Consider the following 5,515-nt stretch of genomic DNA (forward strand, 5'->3'; position numbering starts at 1 on the left):
CTCTTCATGGTGCCAAACCTCAAATCCTTTGCATAACCCTTTAGTTCTGGGCCATCAACTGCAACTGAGGCTGTACCTTCACCAATGGCCATCCATGGCCTCTCACAATGCATGACTCCTTCATGCCTTCAAAACCAGTACCACCTGGGTGACTCTTGCACATTACCAAGTACAGCTCCAGCAAGAGTTACAACCTTGGTTATCTTTGGAAAACAGATTCTTTTTGCTCTCAGAAAACACTTCCCAGAAGATTTCACCTCAGAAATGCTAGTCTCTCTCTTTTGTTTTTTTAGAAATATTTATTTTGTATGTGAGTATACTGTTGCTGTCTTCAGACACTCCAGAAGAGGGCAGCAGATCTTGTTACAGATGGATGTGAGCCACCATGGGGTTGCTGGGAATTGAACTCAGGACCTTTGGAAGAGCAGTCAGTGCTCTTAACCTCTGAGCCATCTCTCCAGCCCCCTGGTCTCTTCTTTTTTTTTTATAGTTGCATATTTCACTTTATTTTTATTAAATTAAAAGCTACAGTCTGGCAGCAATTCCATATCAGAAGGTAAGGAGGCTCCTTATAGGGGCAGAGAAGAGCGAGAGAAAGACAGACTGACAGAGACAGACACAGGAGAGAAAGGACCCTGGTCTCTTCCTAATCACCACTAATTTCTTAGCTCCAGCTAATCAGCATCAACTGTCCCAGTAGTTTCCTTCTCCTCTTGACTATAAAGCCAGAGACACATGGCCGAAGTTGCCAAGTTCTGCTGTTGCTGGGTTGAAACATGGCTCCCTTGTTCTATTACATTATCATTAGTTTCCTATTTTCCAACTCTTTCATTGCCCAAGCTTGGCTGTCCTAGATCTTGTTGTGTAGATTGACCTTGAACTCAAGAGATCTGCTTCCCTGTCTCCTGAGATTGAAGGTATGCACTACTATGCCTGGATGCCTGGATTTAACCTTCTCTTTACCTAAAGCTTGCTCTGTCTCAGGCTGGCCTTGAACTCAGAGATCTGATTGGCTTTGTCCCCTGGATCTAAACTGAGCTGTGTAGTATTTTTGCACCGAAGTCTCACTTCCTTAATTTGTTATCTTCCTGAACACAGGATTCAGTTTCATTTCATTTCCTGGTGCCCCTTTAATAATCAAACCATATGTTTTATACTTTTCCTTTCTCAGATTGCTATGCTTGCTTAAAATGCTCTTCATGAAAATTAACCAGAGAACAAAGTCTATGGTGGGCATTTCTGAGACTTCCTTTGTCAATGCAATTAATCTGAGTCTCTTCACCTTCACCTCAGGCAGACTCTTCAGACAAGGGTAAAAAGTAGCTACATTCATCACCAAAATACCACATACTGAAATTCTTCTTTTCTGAAACCTGTTGAGCCAGGTCAGCAAAGTTCAAATTATTCTTAGCAACAAAGTCTTCCATATTCCTACTAAGACCCCTTTAAAGCATCCCACTGCTTTCAAAAATCCAAAGTCCCCAAATCCACATTTTTCCAAACAAAAGCATGGTTAGGCCTATCACAGCGATACCCTACTCCTGGTACCAATTTCTGTCTTAGTTAGGGTTTCACTGCTGTGAACAGACACCATGGCCAAGGCAACTCTTTAAGGATGACATTTAATTGGGGCTGCCTTACAGGTTCAGAGGTTCAGTTTATTATCATCAAGGTGGGCACATGGCAAGAGCTGGACAGGCATGGTGCAGGAGGAGCTGAGATTTCTAAATCTTGATCTGAAGGCAGCTAGCAGAATACTGGCTTGCACACAGCTAGGAGTAGGGTATTAAAGCCCATTCCTACAATGACACACCTACTCCAACAAGACCATACCTCCAAATAGTGCCACTCCCTGGGCTAAGCATATACAAACCATCACAGCACTATAGATGAGTTATTTATTAGTTTTTAGGTGCTTCCTTACCCAAATGAGCAATCCATCTGGTAGTATACCCATGTAGAAATAAAATGCTGAGGGAAAGAATATCAATTCTCTGGACAATATGACCTTTGTGAGTTCATAGCTAACCCTAATGTCCAAAGCACTTGAGAACTTTAAAGATCCTATCTTGCCACCCCAACTTATGATTAAATCCCAGGAGGCAGATCCTGGCAGATCTCTGAGTTTGAGGTCAGCCTGGTCTTCATAGTGTATTTCAGGACAGCCAGGGCTACAGAGCAAGATCCTGTTTTGGAAAATTAATAAAATAATATAAATATAAACAAAAATGCAACATTCTTAACTGGAAAGTATTTGGCTATGGCTGCTGAATGAAAACCTTTTCTAAAGCTAATCTATATACTGTGAGCAATTGGTACTTTACCTTCTTTTGACAATAATAAGTAATATTGAAACTATGTATAGTTCAGTTTCATAAGGCATAAGTCATTACTAAACCATACAGAATAAAAAATAATTGTTGGGTCCTTCTAAAGGCCCAGAGTAATTAATTTGTCATGTATGTCCTTTGATTCCATTTTTTTCCTTCACTACAACCACAATACTCATCAGAAGAAAATGGTTATAAATTGGAGCCTTGGGCCCTTTGTTCAATGCCATAAATAACCTTTGAGTAGGATGGGCTTTGTTTTATGAAATACTTATTATGGCTTTATTAGGCATCGATGCCTAAAATCTCTAGCTACCAGGCTCAATGGAGGCAAAGGCTACTGGAGATATGTGGGAGTTGAGAATCATTTTGAGTGAGGATCAACATGATATTAGAAAGTTATACACACATTAAATGATATTCTCACATCAGAGTGTATCCCACATGTACTAAGAATTGTTGCCTGTATTTCTTGGCCCAAAAACAGTGTTTGTGGAACATTGATTCTTTGATTTTTTCCCCTTCCCATCTCTTCTTGGTTGGTTCAACACAGAGAAAACAGAATCTCAGGAAAAGGAAGGAAAACTCAAATCTGTTCTATAATGCTTAATGTAGGTATTAGTTGGAAGAATAAAGATTTTTATTCTCTTACGTGCTATAAAAATCTATAACAGGAGCTGAAAATTTGTAGGTGGTCATCAAATTCATTCCTGCTATGGCCCAAGCTATTGCAGATATCATGACTGTGAGTCCATTTTAGAAACTGGTGACACATGAAACAGTTTTGAGCATTTATTATCCCTTCTTTTTTATACTATTGCCTTCTGTGGATTAAGAAGTTTTCATTCACATGACAATACCTATAATATGACTCAATGGGCCTTGTTTATGAATAACATTTTTTCCAATTGCCCTAGTAGAAATATGCTTTAAATGAAAAGGTAGTTATTGGCACTTTCAGAGATATTGAACCCCAGGTTCTTCCATCTACAAAACTGTTGGCTAGATGAAAAGTCCTTGATTCACAAAACTGGGGCTAAATACTTGAGTCTGTTTCATTAGTGCCCAGTATGAATTGAAACCTGAGGGTTCCCATTGTTCTGCTGTATATGTTAAATCTCACTGGAATAATATATGTAGAACCAAAAACCTTTCTGAGTGTTCTCAGTGCCCACAACTTAAGACCGTTTTCACAGGTCTGGGTCATATTTCACTGGACCAATGGTTCTCAACTTGGGAGGTTGTGACTGAAAGAGTAAAAAATACAGCCAAGAAGTCAGAAGTTTAAAAATGCTATCTCACCCCTAAGGAGCCCTAAATACCTCAAATTCCAGACCCTGCTCTCTGCCTGTAAGTAGGTAAAAGGTCACATTTCTTGAGCCTACTCTCCCAGGAACTAGATAAAAGGGCTTAAGATAAGCCCTTAAGTAAGTAAGTGATCCTGACCTAGTAAAGATAACAAGAAGCTTCTCCCAGGAACTAGCTGACCATAAAGTTAGATTACAATCTTAAAAGCAATCTTGAGAGACAGGAAACTTCTCCTTGTGATTTTTTTTTTGTTGAACAATAATTTATTGAGACCTCTCCCTCTCAGCCTGTACAATTCGAGGTCACTTTCTCCACTTGTAGATCTTCTTTGCTAGTTCTAGGAAGATGGATGGGGACAGGGGCACAGAGCACTGCTCTATGAGACTCTTGAGGTGGTTGTAACTGTCTTCCTCGTACTTGAAGAACACATTCTGCAGATCCAGCGCCTCATACAGTGCTTTCACCTGCGCCACTTTTTCTGGGTCCTTCTGCCCATAATTCTCCTCTACTTTCTGGCGTTGCTGAGAAGTGGCTCGTAGGAGACACTGAACCACCGGCCAGCTGCATTTGTTGTCCTGGATGTCAGTGTCGACCTTTCCCGTCACACTGGGGTCTCCAAAGAGATCAAGGTAGTCATCCTGGATCTGGAAGAACTCGCCCATCTCCAGCAGGATCTTTAGAGCATTAGCATGTTCCTTCTCCCTATCGAATCCAGCCATGTACATGGCAGCTGCGATAGGGAGGTAGAAAGAGTAGAAAGCTGTCTTGTACTTGACAATCGATTTGTACCTCTTTTCAGTGTATCTACCAAGATCCACTTGGCCCTGGGGTGCTGCGATGAGGTCAAGAGTCTGCCCGATCTCAGTCTGATAGGTACTCTGTAGAAAGAGTTCCAGCAGGTTGAGGTAGTAGGGCTACTCCCTGCAGTAGAACTTCAGCAGGTGGTAGATGGAGGCTTCCAGAAGCAGAGCATTGTTGATGGCATCCAAGCCTATGCCCGGCTTCTGATACCAGCAGATCTGCCCCCGGAGACTGTGGGAAGAGTCCATGATGTCATCTGATATGAGGAAGAAAGCCTGGAGCAGTCCTACACACCAGCCCGCCATCAGGGCCCGCTGTAGGCTCTCAGCATCCTGTTTCCTCAGCTCCACAAGCTCCTGGAAGGTCTGTACCACTGTCAGACCCCGATTGTACTTGCCTCCTACAGTGTTGTACTCCAGGACCTCCTTGAGCCGGGTAATAGCATCTCTCTTCTCTGAGTGTCCCAGTTCATCCTCAGTCAGCACCTTGACAATCTGGGAGAAGTGCTGGATGAAATTCTGCTTTTCTTGGTTATAAACATCCAATTTCTGGTCCCCATTCATTCTGACAGAGGAGCTAAATGCTCTGTGCTTCAACGCGGATACTCCCCCTCCTTGTGATTTTTGACCAGTATTCTCGACATTTTCTAATGACGCCATCCCTACTCCCTTGGGTTGTGGCTTCTTCCTTTAAGTACTCCTTATCTCAGCTACTCAGGGTCGAGCTCTTCTACCCCTGCGTGGGATACGAGTCTTGACCCCAGTGCACTGGTTCCTATCAATAAACCTCATGTGATTACAGCAAGGATGGTCTTATGTGAGTTCCTGGGGGGTCGTGTCATCCGGAGACTTGAGTGAGGGTCTCCCTGCTCAAGAGGTCTTTCAGTGACCCCCTTGGAGTGTCAGATGACCCTTTCACAGGGGTCACATATCAGATGTCTAACATATCAGGCATTTACATCATAATTCTTAACAGCAACAAAGTTACAGTTATAAAGTAGTAACGGTAATAATTTTATGCTTGGGGTCACCACAACATGAAGAAGTATATTAAAGGGTCTCAGCATTAGGAAGGTT

At 42.3% G+C, this 5,515-nt stretch overlaps 1 pseudogene; it reads right to left on the reverse strand.

Moving 5' to 3' along the window:
- Positions 1-3,940: 3,940 nt before the first annotated feature.
- Fdps-ps5 (farnesyl diphosphate synthase, pseudogene 5) lies at positions 3,941-5,049 on the reverse strand (annotated as a pseudogene).
- Positions 5,050-5,515: the final 466 nt, after the last annotated feature.

The sequence above is a fragment of the Rattus norvegicus genome, chromosome X (assembly GCF_021556685.1).
Source record: "Rattus norvegicus strain SHRSP/BbbUtx chromosome X, alternate assembly SHRSP_T2T, whole genome shotgun sequence".
NCBI classification, from domain to species: domain Eukaryota; kingdom Metazoa; phylum Chordata; class Mammalia; order Rodentia; family Muridae; genus Rattus; species Rattus norvegicus.